The following is a 15,799-nucleotide window of genomic DNA, read 5'->3' as shown; positions in this document are numbered from 1 at the left end:
TATATAGCGCCTGCAGCATATGTTAGATCGGAGTTAATTTTAAAGTAACGAGTTTATAACTATAAATGATACACAGCTAGCCAGCAAAATGTTAGACAATCTTTGTTTTTATTCTCAGCAAACCTACGTAATGCAGCTCACAAATAACCACTTCTTTATTTTTGTTTATTCTATAAAAAACCAATCAAGCTTGAACAGGGTTGTTAAAACATCAAGGTGGATTTTTATCAAATATTTGGACGATCGTTACCAAATAAATGAGAGAGAAGAAATGAAACGCTAAGTGATTTTTGAAAGTGTGTATATAAATATTATCCTCTCCTCTTGCTTGAAAGTTTAAAATCCGATTCTTTTATAAATTTTATAAATGACTTTACATATTACACCTTAAAGGTGGCGTGGGTGACTTTTGAAACAATAGAATACAGAAGTCAGACTCTGTTTATAAGTGGTAGCGAGCAGGAGCTCGCTTCGTAGATGGATAGGGAGAGGGAGAAAAAGAGAATTTTCACAGAGCCGTAGTTTACCGTGTGGCCACAACGTTTTTTAAAATAATGATCTTAAAAGAGGAACCAACAGGCTGACCAAGAAAGGTGATCAGATCGAGAAGGAACACTCCTGAGTAGAATTCCTGATGCACCATACGAAAGGTGCCATGAAAACATTGGAAATTAATTTCCACCGAATGGTTAACATTGGTACACTTCCTGTACACCTTGGGGATAAAATTTCAGAGGCCAGCTGCATGCCTACTGCTGGGGAAATATTTAGCAAGGGGAAGAAGTCAGGTTGCAGTCTTAGCTCCCCTCGCTAGGCTTAGTTTGTGCATTTCGTTTATTTATTCAGCTATTTGTTTTGCTTTAAAATCACGGAGTGGAAGAATAATGCTTCCTCCTCAGGAAAAAAAAAATTCCGCTCATAATGGATTCTCCATTAAATGCTATCTGACGGGTGTTGGTGGGGAAACCCGGTTTCCTTAAAATGTAAAAAGATAGAGAGCTTTATGGAAAGATATTTAACTGTTTTTCTCTCTTCTCCAGTCTAGTAGATAAACATAAAATATTGTTATATTAGTCAGGATGCTGTTGTGATTCTACCCAGACCTGCCCGTATATACTATTTAACCTAATAAGAAGTACATGCTTATATAAAATATTTTAAGGATGATTCGTCTGACAGTAAAGAATTTTGATTGATTTATTGTTAATTGAAAATGAAAAATCAAGCTTTCCCAGGTGCCAATTCCTCGAATATCTTTTAACATCGGAGACCATAGTCCCTCAGATAGTTTCTGCTACATGATCTAGTTTTTCTCCCCTGAAGGAGTTAGTGAATGTGGTTTTGAAATCTTTTGCTGTCAGTTCCAAGCACGTTGAATACATGGTACCAGCACGACAAGATTTTATTCAGACAGATGTTTTGTATAGTCTATTTGAATTTCTTTGAAGCAAATAGTCGACCTGCTAGCCCCCAGTTTAGAGAGAGAAACGGTAATGTAACGACCCTTTAGAAATGGCTGTCCTCTTCAAAACTACGCCTCTGGTTCTTCTCAATGGCACAACTGCGCGTTTAAACGCCATCAGCACTTCATCGAGGCTCCTTTTCTCTCTTTACCATTAGGAATGAATCGCACAAGTATCTTGTAATTTTCCATTGATTGTGCAGAGTTGGGTGTGTGAGACGCTCTGTCACAGTTAGATGGAGCATTTCATGAGAAACAGCCACGGGGACTTTATCAATTACACCAAAGAGAGAGAGAGAGAGAGAGAGAGAGAAGATATTTCCTTTCCTCCTCTCCAGTTTTCATGGGGAGGGGGGAGGGAAGAGAAAATAAAATTAATAATAAACGGTGGGGCCTTTTCGTACTAGTTCATTTGATCATGGCAACTTTCCTAATAATAAATAATAACAAAACTCAATTTGGGTCTCTCTCTCAACCCAGGCACCTAGCAGGGCTACTTTTCACGAGTAGTTTACAAATAAGTATATGTTTTTGACAGTCTGATATTTAACCACATTGCATAGAGGTTTTCCATAGAATTCTAGTCCTCCTGGACAATTACGCACAAGTAATCTCCCAATAGCCAAACAAGCGCTGAAATACAAACCAGCCTCTGACATAATACACATTTTCCAAACAGGCGCATTTTATACCAGAAATATATTGAAATCGTGGAGATTAGAAGATATTCATGTTATGAAACAGACGTTACTGCAAGAGAAATTGCAACAAAATCTACGTATTTTAGCATGAACAACACACACACGCTCTTGATCAAATTCTATTTCGTCCCTCTGCGTTTATCAAAAAGCTGTCCATGTTAAAAACTAGGAAAAATGAGAAAGTGCATAGAAACCTGAATAAACGTGGAGTTCACATCCCTAGTTAGTTCAATGGAATAAGCCAACGTTTCTGAACAAATACGTGTTTTGAGATGAGGCTTACATTTACAGAATTGTTTTCAAACTTGATTTGGTTCGGAATCCCTATTTCACACGCCCGCCCACACAATCTTCCTTATAGTTTATGCTTCGGGACTGGCTGGCGTCCATAAGACAAATTGCAATCTCAGAAATGTCAACTTTTGCCACAAACTTTGCTTAAAAATAATCCAAAAACAAAAAACACCCCCTCCCTTATTGCTGTGGCGCGCTCATCAGAAATAATGGCTGTTTACACAAAACCTTTATTCACTTTCTTAAATAAACACCACTGAACTCAAATAAAGCAAACCCTCGGCTATAATTCAGGCACAACGTTTGCTATGTGTATTCTCGACTGTGGACCTGGACAGACTCCTAGAAAAGAAATCTGAAGTTTCTTTTCATACTTCACCTCCAATAGCAAAATGTCCTTGTTCACCTCGGCAAGTCTAGCCTTACTTTGACTTTTTGTTGTTGTTGTTGTTGTTGGTAGAATGAAATATTTTCTTCCATCTCCCGTCCTCGGGGATCACATTTTGATGCTTTTTTATAAGATTGCAACAGCAGATTCCCGGACTGTGAAACCTGCTAAATATTTACCTTTAAAAATAAGGCATCCAAAGCTTTGGGGGGAAGAAAGGGGCAGATTCATAGGAATAAAGGCGCTCAGAGACCGTTTGAAATAAATTCTTGTTGAACACGAGGTTGGGAAGACATTCTGTAGCAACCTTTGGAAGAGATGAATGCCCGGTGGTTGTGCGAAGGTAAATTCAACAGGCAATGGAAATTTAGATCAATGCAATCACAAACACACTATTTCGTTAAAGGAGAGTGATTATCAGTTCATGCTTCACTCACTAATTGTTTTAAATAGCCTAGGGGGTTTGTTATGATCTCATTTGTTTTAAGGAATCACTGGCCGATAAATTAATCTGCTGGTGTAATTAAAGTGAAAACCAATTAGATAGCCCAAGTACCGTGGAGAGTTGGAGAACTTCCCAGCTGATATCGCTAATTAGCAGCTCCTCCTGCTCTTTGGGGATGCGAGAAAAGGGGGATACCCGAGAGCACATGCGCTCAAACTCGCCTTGAGCAACTCCCGGGACAACCATGCCTAAGGTCTTCCAAACAAAGCGTCACTAGAAGCCATCCCCTGGATTGACAGGACCTCTCCCCCGTTTGAGTGATGGGTCCACCCCCCCACCCCCCGCCTGGCTAGCAACAAACATAGAAAGTGCCCTTCTCTCTAAACAATCCCGAGCACTGCGGTGTAGTGGGACACACAGAGAGGATAGGAAGTTTCCTTGCCCCTAAAGCCTGGGACTCCCATCCTAATGAGCTCCATTAAGCGTATTATGGATGTAAAAGTTTGCTGTGAGGTCCTGGCTGGAGGGAAAGGATTCCTGTTGCAGATCCAAGAGCTCTGATCTGCACCACCTGGCTGAAACCAGAGAGCCGCCGCTGCCTTAATGGGTTTAGCCTGGGCTAATTGGTGTTTTAGGAAAGTTGCCAAATTATTCTGCAGAATCTGCGGGGGGAGACTTTTCCCGCTGGTGTCATTCGTTGATGGGAATTGCACCCCGAAGCACTGAGCGATGCCACGGGCACAAACATACCGGGGCGTGGGGTGTGCAGTGAATGGTCTCAGAGACAGCGTGATAGCTTGGAGGCCAATGGCTGCTGGTGCAAAGAACCTCAAACTGGCCTTTGCCACTGTGAGCGTGCACTAATTAGGTGCCCTCTGTTTCCCCTATGCCTGTGACTGCCGCTTTCCCATCCTTGCCCATTTCGCCCTAGCTGGCCCAGGCTTTCGGTCATAGAATCATAGAAGATCAGGGCTGGAAGGGACCTCAGGAGGTCATCTAGTCCAACCCCAGCTCAAAGCAGTACCAATCCCCAGTTTTTGCCCCAGATCCCTAAATGGCCCCCTTAAGGATTGAACTCACCCTGGGTTTAGCAGGCCAATGCTCAAACCACTGAGCTCTCCGTCCCCCCTGGTCTCCGTACGTTGCCAGCTCACTTTTTATTGAAACAAACAAAATGGATTGTAAAGCCTCCCGCTAGTGCAAAGCCCCCGTCTAGGCAAATCAACGGATGGAGCAGGTGACACGGATCTCTTTAAAGAGCGGGGTTTAAATGCTGAGAAGTGATGTTAATGCGTGCACTGGGTGGGCCTCCTCATCGCTGGCTGAGTCGCGCCGCTTGACTTTCCTTGGGGAATTCGCCTTAAACAACAACAACAACAACAACGTGGTGGCCCATGGGGAGGGAAAGGTTTCAGAGCTCGATCTGGTTCCAGGACTGTCCCCTGAGGGCCATGAAACTGGGGTTGGAAAAATCTCAATATAACAACCCCCAAGTCGTTTGAGCATTTTGAAATCGCCATGAAATATGTGGAGGGAAATGGGAATTGTGTGGCCTGGTAGTTGTAAAGGATAAAGAGTTATTGCTGGTCGATTTAAATCGTTTTCATCTGGGTAATTTTGCAAGAACCTCACTAGCGAGGCAAGTTTTCGCAGTGCTCCATTCTCGATTGCAGGAACATTATCTATCTAAGGAATGCCATTTTTCTGAGCTACGACAGAGTCAGTTTCCATTGCAGATCATAGCAAATTCCCTCGCATCTGAAACCGGATCTGCCACTTTTCCATTGGAAACAACCATCGTATTTGTATCGACATGATTTATTTCCCCTAAATTTGAACCTGGAGAGCGTGTGCCCACCGCCAGTCACACCACACCACGGCACAGACGGTTCCGTTGCTTTTTCACCCGCCACAACAGCAGCCTTGGGTGTACAGCGGCGCAGAGCGCTTAGTTCCCGCAGCCTGTGGGGCGGGAGACAATGCGCTATTTTTATTAACGCTGGAAAGCGATTAGACCCATCGCTGCCCAGGCATTGAGCGGGGGTTTGGGAAGCCGGAGGAACGCGTGGCTGAGGCCCGTAGGCACAGAGACTGCGGGCCGCAATGGCTGCCAAGAAAGGCCTTTCGGTCGAGGACACAGCAGCCAGGGGGATGGCGTGGGCGTGGAAGGGGTTTGGGGCTGTTTCACACTCTCTCTGGGAGAGCTAGGCCGAATGACTTGCCGGTGCCCTTTGCTCCGTCCCTTCCTTGGTGGGGATCAGTCTTTTCCCATGTCCAGAAAAAGCCGGAATAGTGTCTTGGGGAAAGCCCATGACAGCGTCACCGCTGAAGCTACATCCGTCCAGGGTGTCCTTTCAGTGGCACTCTCCCTCCTTCTCTTCTTTGTGAGCTGTAGCTCACGAAGGCTTATGCTCTAATAAATTTGTTAGTCTCTAAGGTGCCACGGGTACTCCTTTTCTTTTTGCGAATACAGACTAACACGGCTGCTACTCTGAAACTTGATTTCTTCTGTTTCCCTTCCCACTGCGCTCTTAGAAATTACCCAAGTCAGGCGTGAGCCGGGCCGCGCTTAGCCCTCGCAGCCTGGTTCTCCTTCCTTCCCCTAGACGGGGCGTGGGGCTGGGAGCGAGAACCGGGCTCGGGCTTAACCCCCGTCCGAACTTCGGCGTCGCACTCCGGCGCTCTAACCGAGTTTTGCGGGGTGGGGCGTGGGGTTAAAGAAACCGAGTTCCTGAAATCACATGCCAGTGTTGCCATGTTCAAGCCTCAGCTCCTTGTTTACCTCTCAAAACGGGGCCTCAAGGCACCACATCCCGCCAGTGCATATTTCTTTCCAGGCCATTCATCGGACCCCGCCTTACATCAACCCTCTGGTCACAATTGTATAGACCGGGTTGTATCGGAAACCGAAAGGGGAATTTCCTGCCTTACAGATGGCACCAGTTCCAGCGCGCACTGTCCTCGTTTCGCTTGGGGAAAAACTCCTAGCGCCGTCTCTAACCCCTCAGCTTTCTGCTGCTCCCGGGCAGCCTGCTGCATTGATATTTGCACTCCGGGGTCTCTATCTCAGGAGGTGATGGAGAACTTCCTGCTGTGTGTGTGTAGTAGACCAAAAAACCTCTACAAATGGCAGTACCATGTCCCGGGTAATGTGTCACCAGCCCTGTAAGGCAACTATTCAGAGTTGAAATGTGAAGAAAGTGGCTAGATCACTCGGAGCAGGGGTTTTCTCCTTTTGATGGCATTATTAATTGTCCTTTGCACCAGATCTTCTTTTGCTTATTGGCTGCCGTGAAAACTTTGGCAATCGGAGATGCTGTTTCGAGAGAAGCAAGTGCTCTCCCTCCGCACCTATACACAATCACAGCTATGTACAGGGGACAATAAAAACCCCTAAGCCCGGGTATTTATGGTGATGAGAAATCCGTGGATGCGTTGCTTTGTTTTCCTTCAACATTAGTTCCTCACTTAATTCCCCCACCCAAGTTATCAGGCTTCAAGAGTATCAGAAATGAGTTTTCCCTGTAATAAATTAGAATATAAACCCTCCAGATGGGCCCTTGTTGTGTTCCGTCCTGCTCTGGGAAATGGGCTAAAGCCTGTATTGATCAAAGAAACTGAAGAGGAAAGTTGCATTTTCTTTTCTTTTGTTCTTCCCCCTTTAACTCTTCAGAGGGTGGGAGTTTGGCTTTGGAAAAACCAAGCAGAAGAGCCACCTCCCCAGAAGCCCATACGAAGGAGGAGGCGTCGTTGGAGGCCCTGGTCAATTCACTTCTGTTAAAACAGACCGTCAGCTGTGGGAAATCAAAAGGGACTTCACCGACGTGGAGCCATTTCAGCAGTTGCAACCTGGCCTGGCGTAGTAAATTCAAGGACAGAGATTAGACCTGCAAAATACACTTGGATCCCACCGGTCCTGGGCGGAAAAGAAAAGGCCACACATACTATACCGTACTGGCTGTCTTGTGAGATGTGCATGTTGTCATGGGATCTACTAGGATGCGATGGGTTTTCGGAGTCTGGGATAACAACACTCCCAGGTGTATGCAGGATTTTTCCAGTGTCAAATTGCTCTCCTTTACCCCCTCTCCCCCAATATACTCGAGACCACTTCACAGTCCCTGTCCCTTTCGCATTTCTCTCGCTCTCGCTGCACCTCTTGCTGTCTGTCTCCACCGAGCCCCGTTTCGGACATAATTCTTAATTCTCCGGGGCCTCTAGCGTTTAACCCAACGTGGGAACTGTTCACACTCCTTGGGCAGATCTGCGGCGGGGCTGTGACCCAGACACCTGCTGAGGAGCTGGCTTTGGGGGCAGAGTTGGTAAGGACACAAAACACGAAGGGCCCAGTCCTGAATTCCACGCCCAGGCAAAGATCTCACAAAGCTCTGGCTGAGGCAGGACTTTCGTGTCTCGGGCCCTCTGAATGACATATGCACTATGTGTGTAGGGAGCTGATCCCCTGCAAAGCACAACGTTAGGGGGTCAACCCCAAACCCTCTACTCCGGAGACATCCCCGTTCCAATCAGGATTGCCCCCCCCTCTCTCTCTCTGTACAGTAGACATGTATACTTGTGTGCACGTTGGTTCCCATCAATCCTGCCATCTCTAATCATTACCAACATGGAAACTTTTGCCCCCGGCAGCCCCCAGCTCTGTCTCTCTCTCTGCCTCTAGTTAGTGGTGATGATTTTAAAAGCATGCGATGAGCTAAGCCCTAATACTAATATTATGCATCATTTGGACAGGATAACGATGCCACCTTGTCAAGCGTTGCCTCTTTACACAACCCATTTGCTGCATCTCAGAGTCATAACGGACTTGATAAATGACAAGGGGAACATCTTTGGGCTGCCCGGCTCCCTCTCCTGTAACCCGCCCCCTCCCTGCCCCGGCTCTCTGCGAAGAATGCGGGCAGGCGGAGCTGGGACCGCTCTGAGTACAGCAGAGCAGGGGCCAGTGAAAATTTATAGTCTGTGTATATTTGCTGGCTCCAGATATCGGCACTGTAAGGGATGGGTATATTTTATGAATCCGAGCCGAAGATCTAGGGAATCAGGAGTCCCTTCCATGTATGGTGCACTCCTGTCTCTCCCTTAATCCGCCCGGCAGGCAATAAACTGCCCTGCTGAATGTGCTGCTTGATAACAGGCAACTTTTATTGATTGCAAGAAAATGTTTGAAACTAACTATAGGGCTTTTATGAGGATCCCTGCGAAGAGGTGCCCTCCCTTCCCCCCCACGCCCTCCGCAGCCATTAAGGGGATATCGATGTTTTACTGCGTATAAACCGCGCACTTGTTTGGCTGTCAAGGTTTCTAGTGAGTGACAAGCAGGTTTAAAAGCAATAAAGAAACACCGTGTTTGCAAGAGAGGCCGCGTTAGTCTCCGGATTGTTTCGCAAGGGGCTTTGGGCTGAAAACGCATCAAAACAATTAAAATAAATAAAAATGGGAAAAAAAATGCAGGCAGCCACTTTTCTCTCCCCTTTCCTTAGGATCCGGCCACTTTCAGCGCCGCAGGATCGTTTCAGAGCCCGAGTGCGGGGTGCAATAAAGCAGCTCTGAAGAGGCGACGTCTGGAAAGTTATTTCGCACAGGTTGGAAGGGAGAAAAGTTGGAAAGTTATTTTACCTTCTCACCCCTCTCCCCTTCCTCTTCCCCTCCCTCCCCATTTTTGATAGGCCTTGCTGGAGAATCGGTACCAAGATCTGCTGAAATGCAGAATTATACCGTACATTATTTATTATGTTTCCAAATGTTAAAAGATCGTTAACGGTCACAGTGTAAAGAAAAAAACAACCCCCTTTTGTCTGGGTCGACATGAAGCTGAAATGTCGTGTGGACAGGAAGGAAATGTGAAGTGCACGCCGAAATAGTAAATCCGCCTCAAATATCTTTTTGACAAAAGCAGATTTAATTTTTGTCCCTTCTGAATTGCATGAGGAATGAAACTCTTCCGTGCGAAATCTACATCTCTCCGGGGGCGGGCGTTGTAGATCAGTGTGTAAGAGGGGGATCCTCTTAGTTTCCCCAGAAGATTCGTGGGCCAGTAGAAACGGTACAATGATTGGTCGGAGACCTCTGAACCGTAGACTTTTGTTTGCTCCATCCATGGTTCAGCCAGGACATATACACACGAAGTCAAGCCAGGTTTGTGTCCAGGTCTCTAAACAGAGCCGCAGGCTCACATAAACCCACCACGCTTCGAATGACTGGAAACCCTGGGAACTCGAGCAGGGCAAACGATTTTGAATGTTGATGACACATCCGATTTTGCTACAAAACGGGGAAACATTTTTGACAACATTTGAAAGAGAAGCCCCCGCACTTTTCGGACTTCTCGCGATTTTTTTTCTTTAAATTTCATAACTTTGACGAAATGTTGAAGGGGAGGGGGAAGAGATGAAATTCCCACTGCATTTCCCCTTCCCTTTTAAAACCAGCTGGATTACCGTGTCTGTTGCAGTATTAAGATCTAGGGAACGCCGTGAGGAGGGGACTTACACAATTTAGCAAAGGCTCTAAACCTCACCTTCCATACTGGACCCCCCCCCAACAACCTTTGTTTATTCCCTTTAGGCATAATTAAGTGGGGACTGAATCTCCTTGACTGACAAATAGTAACGACCTTTGATACCAAAGAATCGTCCGGGATCGAACACGGATTTTGGATTGGGTTTTTGGTAGGGAGTTTATTTCGCCTCGCACATACTTAAACATTCTCTTAGTCTTTCTTAGGTGATCAGGGTAGCAAGGCATAAACATATTATTTTCTCCGGCAAAAATATAGCCAGCCTTCCAAGCAGGGCTCAAACTTTTTGCCACACTCTTGAAAAGGAACTGTAAAATCGTTTGGTGTTTGCAAGTTGCACCACTTTTTACTGGAAAGCTATAAACCTGTCTTATCCCCTGATGTTTCTTGATTAACTTATGAGCATAAAGGAAATGCTTGAGTGGTGTTCCCTCTGTGGTTTGCTTTCTCTGCAAAGGAAAGCCAAGGGAAGATGCTAATATTGTCATCTTATTTTACAACTTATACCGTCTGCCTAAACAATGTATATATACAAATCAAGACGCAGTGGGGTTCCGCCTCTTAAATACAGCCCATATATTTCAGAAGACTGGGAGCTCATACTTGCATTTATAGCCTGCGTGGCGAATTATTTAGCTTGCTCTTTACTGCTGTTAAAATGTTGGCTTCCATTTAAATAAACAAAGTGATCCAGAGTCATTCATCAGTTCAACGGAGGTCCAGTTAATAGCATGTCCCATCAGCAATTGTGTGTCAGAATTCACACACCAGCTTCCCCGTGCTTCCTTTCAACTGCCTTTCCTTTCTGCTCACTTTTTACAGTCTTCCATCCATCTGTAATAGCCTGCACATGGTCCCATGGCCGCGCCTAAAAAACCTGACTTGCCTCTCAATTCACCATGTGCTTACACTTAATTTTTATCTTTCATACTTGAGGGGAGAGGGGGGAAGTTTGGAAACACATGGCAAGAGCCTTTGTTTTTCCCCCTTAATTAGGCACCTTTTAGCTATAACTTGCGAAGATCTTTGAGGAATATTCTTTTCATTAACGGAATTAGCGGGGGAGAACCAAAACGAAAAGTAAATGCACAAATAGCGACAGAATTGGAAAACATTTGAGGGGTTGTCATATTCAGGCCAGGTCATAAATTAATAGATGATTTATTCTTCAATCAGGAAAAAAAAACATTAAGGTTTGCTCGGCCCTGGTCTGTGGGAAAATAATTTCTTTGATTGAGTTTCCCCTAAAGACCCCCAGAAGTTTTCTCTTTTCTGTCATGAACAGTCTGCTCTTTCCTGTCCTCCGGAAGGAGGGAAGCATAAGACCTCCGGAGAAATGCAGCTTTCCATCTTAGCTAGCATCTTGAATTTCACTTTGCATCTTTCTTCCTACCTGCTGATTTCATTTCTCTTTTGCATTGGAAAGCTTTTTAAAAATCCATCAGAGAAACCTCCAGGATCATTGGAGTGGGATAGCTTCTTTTATCAGCCTTTGCACTGGTGGCCAATATTACATTTTAAAAGGAAAAAGAGGTTTTTAAACTTTATAATGATCAATAATAATAAGTAATAAAAACATGATGTGTAAAGACATTCAATCTGAGGAATGAATAAAAGAGTAGAGGGGGTGCCTTTTCCATTGCTTGTATTTCCTACTAGAGGCAGTGATTACCAATCACTAGCACGCTTATTTATTTAGTATATATATATTTCTTAATTTATGGGAGCCTCTTGTATAAAGCCAGATCCCCAGCTGGTGTATTGTAGATGTAGCTTCATTGGCTCAGTGGAACTGCTTCCATTTACACTAGCTGAGCACCTGCTTCTTAGTTTCTGGTTGCCAAACAACCATAAAAAAAGATCATGCACAACTTGTTGACCCATGGGAGTATTATTATTATTACCCATGTATTATTAAACTAGATGCCACCTGGTAATCACCCCCTCATGAAAAATATGGGTGTTACCTGGATGGGCTGAGAGGTTCAGGCTGAGATGGAGCAAGTTCCATAGAGAAGAGCTTTTCACCCTGAATAATGTACAACTCTGGCTCCCCAGAAATCCAAATCTAGGGACGGTGCTCTAGCCACTCCTCCCCCACTTACTAATTTAAAGCTCTGTCATGGAGGGTGCTGAGCATGTCCTGTGAGGTGCTATGTGGCCTCGACCCCCATTAATCTGGAGGGATGAACCACTATGCTGGGCCCTGGTGCACCGACCACTTCTCTTTCAATATTCTAACCTGCAGTGCCTCTTGGGTTGCTCCATACCCTAGCTGCACTAGTCCACTAGGCTGTGCCTAAACTAAAGCATGGTGGAACTCCAAATCCCAGTCTTTCAAAAGCCCAAGATCAATTATGGGTTACAGCACCTACAGGTGAATGGGAAGAGACAATGGCAGAGATGCAATCAGAATCTCAGGCCACTATCCTGCTGCTATTAGATATGTTAGGGTCCAATCCTGTGAGGTACTGAGCGCCCTAGGCTTCCACAGAGTTCAGTGCTTGTTGACAGTACTCAGTACCTCACAGGACTGGGCCTCTAGTGCAGACTCTTACCCCTGTCCAGAGATCTACTATAGCCAATGACACAGGAGTCTGCAGCAATTAACCTGACTGCAGAATGAATCATGCAATTGACTGCTTGCGGGAACACCTTTGTGCTTTTGAAAGCAATGGAGTTTGATGCAGGTGGAGGCCTGTGCTTAGTCATTTGCAGGATTCGCCTAAATAATAGAACACTGATAAGCCAGGAGTAGAACACAGAGATCTTTATTTTAAAAAATTGCCAAGTTTCACTCCATTATACTATCCAGATAATTGAGAGTGATTTAGAAATGGAAACAGAAAAAAAGCAATAGGTAATTAACTTAATTATGGAAAACTGATTGCATTTGCTCAATTGATTTTGCAACTGATTTTTAAAAATTGTTATCATTGTGATGAATTATTTGGAAGTCAATTTACATAAAGCATAGCAGGAAAATATTCCTTCAATGACATTGTTTAAAATGGCCAGTGTGGAATCGTAAGCAAAAAAGTGAATCAAATCAACACAAGGAGCCTAGATTCCTACTGTAGGAAAGAAATGTTAAGTGGATGTTTTTTCTTTTGCAATTTTTTTACAAGAAGTTTCCTAAATTATTCACTGGGTGATATTAATAGTGGATCTTGTGTGCATTTCCTTGAAGATTTATTTTAATCTGATGCTGCTGCAGGAATGTTACATTTTTATCCAGTTTAGGCTATGCCATAGACCTCTTTTCTTGGTTTCAAGTTTTTGTTTTAATACTAATTACGTGAAACCAAGAATACAAGAATTGATGCATAGCAATTTGGTTCCAGGGACCACTAAACATATATTATATAACGTTTCTAATGAAGACTCTCTATGGTTTTATCCCACTTGACTTTTCTTTAAGATGGGATGGCACACTAAATAAAAAATTTTTCCATGAACAAATTACAGAATTCATACCCTGATTTTTGTTCTGTTTCGCATAGTAAATATACCAAATCCTTGCCCCCTGGAAAATGTGAATTCATCCAAACCAGCTAAAGACAGAATTCTGCACTAGGTGAACCACAGGTCTGATTCCATAGGAAAATACCTAAGTTCTTGTGTAATATTATATTGTTGAGCAACACAATGATCATTAAGTGATATTTACTGACTTCTTCATAAACATCCTATGTGACTGATCACGCTTGCTGTTCCTATCCCAGAATACCATCTGAAGTTACATGGATGCCCCAGTCCTTACTGAAACCCAAAACTTCTCCTGCAGCTGCAGAGTTTAGCACTCTTGTTAGATACAAACATCTTCCTCCATCTTGTTGACTGACATTTCCAGTTTGTTTCCATTTAGCCATGTGAAATGAATCCTTCTGGTAGTAAGATGTATCTTTCATGATGTACTTTTATTGTTTGATTCAAATGCTGACATGTTTGATTGGTATCATTCATTTGGAACTCTGATTTTTGGATTACATTTTAAAAGTTAGTGCAGAAGGGCTGGGTTTATTCGACTTTATTTGGAGACCCCCAGCTATGAAATCTCAACAAAAGAGCACTCAACACACAGACCCAAGTATTGGTGTGAAGCCATCTGCTGAAATAAAAGCAGAGATAAGTATCCTACATTACACTTACACAGTAAACAATGTAAAGATAATTATATCTTTGCCTGAGAGATTCCTAAAATCATATGGCTCTTGTGAGTTTAGGGGAAAAGATTGCAAAATTTGGGGATCATGCACTTTGATTTAATTATCTCTGTTTGCTCATGAATGGCAAACCATCTATTAAAAGCATTAGAAATGTTAGCTTTTCCATGTGAGATACTAAACTTGAACATTTTGATTTGCAAATGCACCACACATTATTACTAGATTCATGCTTACATCTTGATATGAGATGAAAGGCAGGTTTCTTCTTTATATTAGGAAAATAGCTGCCACCTTTTACTGCAGTCTGATGGAAAGTTATTCTATAGGCAGTGAAAAACCTGTCCTACTGTGAAGGACATCACCTAGGAGACATGCTGTACACTGATATTCAAGCACGAGGAATAGAGGGAGCATGGCCTAGTGGATAGGGACTGGATGGAAGCTGGGAGACTGAGGTCATAGCGTTGTTCTGTCAGCAACTTCCTGTGGCTTTGGTAAGGCATTTAACCTCTTGGTCTCAGGTTCCCCATTTACTAGATGGGGATAATAACTTATCCACCTACCTCACAAGACTGTTGTGAACATACATTAGTTAATGTTGTAAAGGGTTTGTACCACAGTCAGTGAAGTGTCTGCACTAGACACAGGGAGCTCCAGGCTCCACCCTCCCCCCCCCCCGCAAGTTGTTAATTCCACATGGCCCTGATGCTGCAGCATTTGTGGGGTGCGATGTGCCACCGTGGGGATGAAAAGAGAACACAAAAGGCCATAAGGGATAGAGGCAGAGAGGACTCCGAGGAACATCTTAGTTTTGCTAGGAAAAACAGACACCTTCCACTCTTTGATCTTCTGACTTATCCCCCTGTACACTATGCGACTGTCTTGCCTTCTGGGGACAGGGAAAAGCTGGCCAAGTTTCTTCTGGTGAGAGAGACTGCAGACTTATTCTCGCTGAGCACACTATGTGTACTTAGTTGGGGGCCTGCAATCTAGCAATCACTTTACTTCATACTCTAGAGGAAGCCCTTTACAGCTAGATGTCTGACTCTGGTGGATGGAGCAAAGCATATCATGGACCAAAGTGTGAGGATGAACACCAATAATGAGGACCCAAGCAGAAGGACTTGAGCAGGTGAAAAGACTTAAATGCAAATGCTTTCCCAGTAGCAAGGACTTATATAGATCTATGGAGCTATGGAAGGGATGAATCTGGCCATTTTTTGCACAAGAAGCACATGGTCTGTTAATAGTAGGATGAAGTTATAGAATGCAGTAGGAGCTAAAGAGATACTTGAACCCACAGCTATCAGCTCTATAGGTTGAGTGATCATGGAGTGAAAAAGGGTTAAACAAATAGCCCATAACTTTCTCCCTAGGTGGATATTATTTTTTGAAAATTCTGCAAAGATGATTTGCTAGGAGCTGACACTTACCTATTTTTATGCCAGCAGATCACACTGCTATAGGCCGAAAGTGCAGTATTCTTTCTTGGCAGCAGCTTTACTAGTGTCCGGTTTTGATCAACATTTAGTGACTCATTGAAACAGCAAATAATCATCATTCTTACCACCCACAAACCACAAATCCCTATTATCAATGATGTCATGCTTTCTATCTGACTGTCTTCCAAACTCTTTAGCAGTATGGGGTAATAAATATTAGGAAGCACACTTTACCATAGAGCTACTCATAACTATCAGGTGATTTTTGCCCTCCATAGCCATCACATATAGCATGTTAAAGCTCTTGCAATCTGACTATATCGTACTGAACAGATTTTTCTATTAACATTTGACACTGAAGAT

The sequence above is a fragment of the Dermochelys coriacea genome, chromosome 3, assembly GCF_009764565.3.
Source record: "Dermochelys coriacea isolate rDerCor1 chromosome 3, rDerCor1.pri.v4, whole genome shotgun sequence".
Lineage (NCBI taxonomy): Eukaryota > Metazoa > Chordata > Testudines > Dermochelyidae > Dermochelys > Dermochelys coriacea.
This window is presented reverse-complemented; position numbering follows the sequence as displayed.